Here is an 8,473-nt window from a genome sequence, read left to right on the forward strand (position 1 = left end):
GGACATCCGATGTACAGTATGCCTTCTTCAATGAAAGTAAGATACCTAGCCGATAATGGGAAGAAAGCGGTGTTTGGGAGCGGGTTAGACTGTCCACCTATTTATTTGTTTTCGATAAAACAACGACAAAACGACTAGTATTTTCTCTTTACTAAAACTGCAGTAACTTCGAAGGACTTGTGTAATACAGGATCATTGCTCGTTGAGATGGCTTCACCTGGGACACCACTAGCCTCACTATCCGTACAAATTAATCTTAGATTTAAGAAAGTTTCCCAGGATAGACTTTGAATTCAGTATGTCGATCACTACTAAGATTTATCTTGTAAAGGCTGTCCCAGTATATTACACCTGTTTGCCTTCATACATCAATAAAATTCCTGCATTATGGCCCTTGTACTAATTATAAGGCTGGTGTTTCCCTAGTCGCCTTCAGTTTTGCCTTCTACTGAAGGCACGAAATATAACTCATCCAAAGCCTCTGCATCTGCTTTACTTGGCCAACTCAGCATCAGAGGTGCTAGGTTTATCGGTCTAGTAAAAGTCATCATTGAACCAGACAAGAATCAAGCACGGCTCCGTTTATTGACCTAGCCCATCGTCGGCACGATAAACCTGCATCAGTCAGTTCCTCCCACGAAGTTAACTACAACCATCATCACCAGCTTAAAGTAAAAAGGACATTTAGCCTCACTTTAGTGTGAGAGGATGGTTATGTGGCTCTTCATTGGAATGACCCTATTTGAAGGAACAACTTTTAGAAATGTACTATATGTAATTCTGCATCTCCATCAGGTAACAAACGACTGAATGAGCAAGTACTTAGCTTCAGAACCTACCAAGGGTTGGACTTAACCGTACCTTGGTAGAAGAACATGAACGTCGGTTAGGAACGGTTGAAATTTCCCACTTTCCACTTTGTATTATAACCACATATCTTGGGGATTAAGTGAGAGGTAACACTGTCTTTTGGTCCATTTGCTTGGACTTTTACTAGAGATATTCTGTGTCAAAAACTAGGATAACGGCTGGTGTCTTTGTTCAGACTTACTTCTTTCTGATGAACATATTGTTGTACGGTGTACGGACGGATTGGTTTTCAACAAACTTTCTAATTTCGAAAGTCAGTTTGAATGAACAGACTACAGTACAGTCGCCTCAAAGGCTAAGAAGCAATCGTTTCATCAAGCACCGTCAAGTTCCTCTTTTGAAAATTCTGTTATCGGTCAGAACTGAGCAAGAAGGCAACGTTTCGCTGGCCCCTTTAGATGACCTCTAAAAAGCAAACAAGTGTGAAACTAAATTTCATGCACCATTGAAGCCAGCTTTGATCACTCGTTTCAGACGGTTGCTCTAATCAGTCCCGTGCTACCTGTGACGGAAACCCAGGAAGTCTGGAAACAGATCCAAACTAGATGCCTTGGACATTACTGCTGTTTGTATCATACATTACTGTGCGTAATGAGAGCGGTGAAAAGCCAGAAAAATCAGCGATGTCTAACACCGGAAAGTAAACTGGTCGTTCAAAATCTGTGGAAGGCATTAAACCGTCTACATGGTTGTACGAGTCTAGACATCGCCCGACTACATTCTTGGTTGGACACAACAGAATATCTGATCCACAATACGACAAAACCAGCCGGGAAATAAATCAGCAAGATTATACGTGTACTCCTTACTCATTTTGGCTAATAGACGTCTGCGTACAAATCTTCTGTTCTACGTAAAATGGAAAGAGTAAGTCTGTCACGTTTGATCCAGGTTCGTCGATAAGTCCCATCCTGTCTAGATGGAATGCTGGAATACTTATCCTGGCTGGGGTCTAGGAGGTGAGAAAGGAAAGGTCGCATGTTGAATCAGTACTGTATTTCAACTAGAACATAAGGTTAACAAACTCGGAGATTGCGCATACCTGATGCACCTCAAGAGGTCTGAAACTGGTCGCGGAATGTCGAACAATTTTAAGGAATCTTGTGCGCAGCTGTTTTCAAGAGAGTGAATATCTAATGTACCGTACACGCAACATAACACGAAGAGAACAGACCGTTTTTGGCAGATCACCGTAAAACCGAAAAACACGAATCCACCCGCATCTATCTTTGTAATGTACTACCCATAAGGTTGCTGAAAATCCGTCGACAGCCCACGACCGGTTTCGCCCTTCTTGGGGCTCATCAGGTAGGCGCAGTCCCCGGGTTTCGTCAACTTTATGTTCTACTTGAAACCAAATTGCACGAAATTAGCGAATATACACTCATTTGCAAACTAATTTGGTTTTTTCGAGAGACTCACCTGGAACACAGCTGAACCTCTCGTTTGTGATGTTTTCAGGTAACTGAATGTGCTGCACCAGGCCGCCTCATGTTTCAGTCGCGACGATATTCGAGATATCGCGATACATGTATATCTTTGTAATGTACTACTCATAAGGTTGCTGGAAAACCAAATTAGTTTGCAAATGAGTGTATATTCGACCCGCATCTACTTCTGGCCGGACAGCGGAGCTAATCAGCGCGTTGGATCGTACTGTGACTGCAACCGCCTACGCACACAACGTGGGCCATGGCGACGAGTGCTGGATGAGAGGTGGTGATAGGAAAAAAGAGATGAATCAACTGTAGGTGGCTGCAGGATTTGCAGAATTTGCGTTCACACCACTTTTGACTTGAGCAGACCTCCTGTCGTGACGCAATTATTCCGGTGAGTCTACACCAAAGTGGAAAGCACCGGGCTTAATTTTCGCTTTTATTCATGCTTCTTGGTCCCGCCGAGTTTGAACGGAATCACTCAAAAGGAGAACACCACAGCACCTCTCCTCCTTCTAGTTGTATGGTTCGCTGGAGTGTAGAGAACACCGGTTTAACGACAATTTCCAGGGGGTGTAGTGGGATGTGTTGTAAATAGCGTGAGCTCCGTGGTTACTAACTTCTCTCGATCGGGACGTTTTGATGAGAGCACCAGACTTCAGAATGCAATATATGAAGGGTTAGGAAGGAAGTGCGAGGTATTTCGCATCATCAAGGGTGTAAATGGGTCTCGCGTTACTAAAACCGGTAGGCTGTTGACTTCTGCTCGGTTGTTAGCGGCGCTTGGTTCTACTTGTTGTGAAGGAGACTAGGGAACTACTGAGCCCAAGAGGAGTCAGGTAAATCCAGTGAAGTTTGTATTATGCAGTATGTATGTAGCATGTAGTATGTTGTGTGAAAAAGTAAGCCATGGACAGATCCACATGCAAACTATGACCTTGCGCCTGTGTAATAGCATAATTCGGTTTGATTTCATTCTCTTGCGAGATTCGACACATGTACTGCGGCTCACGTCTTAGTAACGAGTGATTCCAAAATCGACAGAAAGTTTCCTCTTCTTGTAGTCAGAAGATTGCGTCATACATGAGGGGCAGAACTTTCTAGAACTTTAGTAGCGTACGGATGAAGTAAAATATGATACTAAATTACTCGCAAAAACTACAACACAAAGGAGAGCTTCAGCTGACTACCGGATTAGAATCCCGTTCACGCCAAATTCGTTTGCAAGTGAATGTTAATCGATATATAGATACAGTTTAATATAAAAGTATGGCAAACGACTAATGAAAATTCCGGAACTGCTGCAGTTTGAATGGATCCAGGAATGGTGAAATTGGGATTCGGTTGTCCAGAGTCGTCCACTGACCCTAAGAGATGTTTCAGGAAAATGCTACGAAAAAATGAATATCGATCCAAACGAAACAAGAGGTTGCCGACAAGCAGCACATTCAGCTGAAGTATGATGCAAACCAGTGATTCGGTTGCATTTCAGCTGAATTACCCGTTACTGCTCATCGATATTACACAAGGGTTTTCGATTCTACATTTCCACTTTGATATGGATCGGATGCATCCATCGGACATACGGAGAAAAAACCGCGTTCATTGCGCACATATGGTAACGCTCCTGGTTAATACGACGAACAGAAGGGAGGAAGAGAGATTGGTAGACAGGTAGCTAGGTAGGTGATTAAACTGTCCGATTTATAGTCGAATATTTTGTTAGGTAAATTTCTTCCTTATTGGTTGATAAGTCACTGATAGATTTTCGCTTTTTGAAGGACGACTTTTCTACCTTTGGATTTCATCAGATTTCATTGTTAAACTTAACGTGATTATTTGATTGCGGAGTGATTTGGTGGCATAATTTTTAAAAATTCTGTATGAAACTGAATTCAAGACGAAATTCAGATGTGTTCGACGGGTATTAGTTTTCCTCGGTTCAAATGAAGCTTAGGTTTTGATGACTATACTTGTCAGGCAAATTTCAGATCCCTTTGCGATACTCCGCGTTCAAGGAGACGCCCTCAGGCGGTGTTGAAATGGCATTAGACAGAAAAAGCATTATTTTTACAGGGTAACCAGGCCACAGCTTGGGCCATGGCGCGCTTTAATGTTGATAAATTCCTCTCGGTGGCTGTTAGAAATCACCATCCTTTTTAAGAAACCTTCCTCTTGAAGGGAGACAGGAGTACAAACACGTCTCGTGCCGTTGAACAGAGTGCTGAGATATAAAACTGGAAAATTCAAGGCTTGCAGTGCACATAAAGCCTATGAGCCATATCTAAGCGTCTGGCAATAAGAATATCTAAAAATGCAAGGTTGTTGCCAGTTTCTACCTGAATATATACCGAAAGGTTTAGATGTCAGCTACTCATGTGTTTGTGTGGGTTCTCAAACCGGTTGCAGTATGTGAAAACTAAAACACCGTCTGCATATCGCCTGTAGAATATACTATTCGAGATCAGGGCGAAAAGCTGTTTTCCAACTATGCCAAAAAAGACTTCTACCAATAAAGGCCTAATGGGACTACCCATTGCTACGTCATCGATTTAACCTTCAAACTCAAAGTGGACTTTCTTCGGTACATTGGAAAATCGGCTCTCTGAGGTATACGAAGGGGATACATGTTGAATTTTGTAGACGGTAATAAAGTCCCACAAATGCTCTACAGTCTCGTGAAAAAGGACACTTGTGTATGAGGAGTTGGAATTTATGGAAACACATCTTTTGTGAACTTGCTGACACCTGGTCTGTGATTGACTGCTGCATAATGCACCTTCTTAAAACAGCAAGGTTGGGGTATGCGTCGGCACGGAAACTCATGTTCACCAATTCGGCTTTCAATCACGAGGTGTTCTGAGACGACGTGGAACAAAGATCTCATTACGAAATCTCAACTGGAGAATTCCGCTATGCACTTTATCGTTTGGTGGAATTTTGTCATCCTCGAAACCGAAAGGTCTCGGTGTGACTTGTTCTTTCGAGAATGGACTGCAGTACTTTCTTGGGAAGGGGAGTTGGCAGCTTCCTCACTCCTCGTTTCAAAGACCTAACTACATACATTTTGGTCGTCTTGCCCATAGCTCATAATAGCACATGCCACGGCATATACAAACTGTTATATCTGCTGGTTTTCCAATCTATGGTATTTCTTGCTGATCCGCTCCAGTGCCTAGTTGCCGGAGGAAAAAGGACTCACGGAAGGAAAGTCTTCCTTTTGCCCACGTCGATTGCACACTGAACATTTGTGCTTTTTATACGGATACAATCGCACAGAATGCCATTCACCGCATTGCCAGCATGCTGAAGGAGGCTTTGCTCCGTTCGAATTTGTCACCACGGGAGGTTGTTTCTTGCCGGAGGAAAAGGACTCACGGAAGGAAAGTCTTCCTTTTGCCCACGTCGATTGCACACTGAACATTTGTGCTTTTTATACGGATACAATCGCACAGAATGCCATTCACCGCATTGCCAGCATGCTGAAGGAGGCTTTGCTCCGTTCGAATTTGTCACCACGGGAGGTTGTTTCCATGGCGTCTTGGCAACGTTGAACGCAGGGTTGGATAAGGGCCTCTCCAACATGGCCGTGGCGCTGGCACTCATGGGTAATAGACTGGAGCGTTATCTCTGGAGTTTGTTCAGTCTTGCTCAATAGTCTCGCCCTGATATCACTGTCTGAATGCGACTGAAGACCGCATGTGAAAATAAGACACTTGAACTGGTCTTCCGTCATGGTAGATAGCTTGAATTGTTCGCATTCAAGGTTGACTCTACCGGCATAAGTGATGTAGTCCTCAGATTCCTCTTTCGCCAGTTCCATACATTGGTAGCGAATATTAAACAAGGACGAACGCTCACCGAAAATCATTGAAAGTTGCTTCACGGTTTTGTCAAAACTGAGATCTCGCGTGTTCTTAGGCAGGATAAAGTTGGAATATCGTATGTGTTCCGTTGTGCCAAGCTTTCTGAGCAATAAGCGTACTCTCCAGGCATCATTTTTGTAAAAAAATCAGGAAGCTTGTCTTCCTGATACAAACCAACAGACCTGACCAATAGCAATTATAATTTTGACTGTTGGCTTATAAAAAAGCGAAGTGTGTATGCAATATTATCCCTTATCTAAGGTTGTTCAAAATATACGATTGTGTAGACACGGGATACTGTTCGGAGATGTGGTGTTTAGACGTATAAGAAGCCTGTTCAACATAAATGGTAGCGTTTTAATGAAGCGAACTTCGTACGAATTCCTGATTTCGCTGGAGAACTACAGTGACCAAACACAATTCCGGGTATCATATTGGTTTACTGCCACAAATTTTGCTACATGAACAAACAAAAAGCGTATATGTAGAGGCCTTCGCTAACGGAACACGATAACTGTGGATTCTCGCTTGTGTGGAAGGTACAGTGGTTAAAGTTATTGTGTGAAAAGCTGTATCATGGTACCCCCCATTGTTGGTCAACAGTGTGAGATTGTAAAAATGAAATTATGTTGAATGTTTCTGGCAGGGATGGCTCTCGAGTGACTGTACTGTTCTGGTGTGTTGATTCGCGATTCTAGCTTGACGACACTCGAGGACCAGAAGAATTACCAAGGGTGATTCACATTGCAACGCTTCTCACATCAGTCTCAGGATGGTCTGGAATAGATATTGGAAGTAACAGCGCGCATATTTTCTTTTTGGTCAGGTCCCACCAAAGCATGATCATCCACCTTACGAACAGCCTGAATTCGGTCACACAACCTTGTTTTCAATGGTTACCCTCTACCCGGTTTGGATAGAGTTTTAGAATGACGTGTTAACATATGAGGGCAAAATCGACCACACGGTCGTCGGCTAACGGATGAATGAAAATACCTGCTTGACTTTAGCACTCTGAATTACAGTAAGTATATGGGAACCGGTGCGCGCTTGCATTTAGTATTCTTTCGTCCACATCAACGTCAATAGCTGAAGTAAAACGCAAGATGACCACATGAGTACATCGAAATTCGAAGTACACACACAATGCAACGAAACTACACTTTTCAACCAGCAGCCCCTGTCAAGAGGCAGCGAACGGCACTCTGTCAGATTACGGTCAAATGTGGAGCAGGCCATATTGAAGAAACCATCAGTTGTCCGAACGCGACGACGAAGACGAACATGCGCAATCGGGGTAGATCTCAAATTGACATGCGAACCAGGTCTATCCATCCGTAGCCAGACATTCCACAACAGATTAACGTTATCCTAGTACTTATGATCCTTCCCTGTCATCAGAATTTTTCCGAGGCTGCCGTAACTACATGATGGAATTCTTCCCCGTGTTCACAAGAAACGCGACCTGAACTTTAACTTGGCTTGAACAAGTTGATGCGATTGTTTATGCCTTTTATGACAGGCCGAATAGTATATTCGATTTGTATCCATGTGGAATCACTCAGTTTTGTGAGCTTAAATGTAGGTCATTTGGTGAGCTAGGAAAAGTCTATATTTGTCGGTCTCCGTGTCTCATTTTTCTTTTTGAATGGTCGATGTAGTGGTTGGAGGTTAAACACAGGAGGAACACACGGGAAGCATTCGCTTAGCTGACTGATTTTTCAGAGATTGATCCGTTTATTCTCAAGTTACACGGCATAGTCAGGTCATTCCATGTTTCCATGCCTCTCGCTTGGTCATGTGATACACATGATAACTAGGCTACTTTTAAACCACATATCTAAAAGTCTGTACTTAATGGCGTAACCTTTGTATTTCTAATTCACCTGGAGAATATCATTGGCGAGAGATTCTGTTGTTTCTGGTTAACACCGCTGTGATTCGCAAATGCTTCACCAAGTGTTTGTCCTCGCTAAAAAAGCCAACTTCGTGTGTTAGGAAAGCAGGACAAAGCAACTGGGAAATTACAAGTCCATACAGTAATAGTCACTTTACGTATGGTTTAGGGATCAAAACAAGGAACACATCAGGAAACGGTAGGGAGAAATATCGTATCCACAGAGAAAAGGGGTCCATGCAAGAAAATGGCCTTTGAAGAAGAGAACATTAAACGGTTTTCTACCCACAAACTTGATGAAGGACGCACATTTTCCTCTGAGACACCAACAGGAAATTCCTTAGTAGAATCCTTATATAACTTCGAGTTGGTAAGAAGAGTTCTTCTGTTCATCCTACACTCCG

Source organism: Opisthorchis viverrini (genome assembly GCF_000715545.1).
Source record: "Opisthorchis viverrini unplaced genomic scaffold opera_v5_87, whole genome shotgun sequence".
Lineage (NCBI taxonomy): Eukaryota > Metazoa > Platyhelminthes > Trematoda > Opisthorchiida > Opisthorchiidae > Opisthorchis > Opisthorchis viverrini.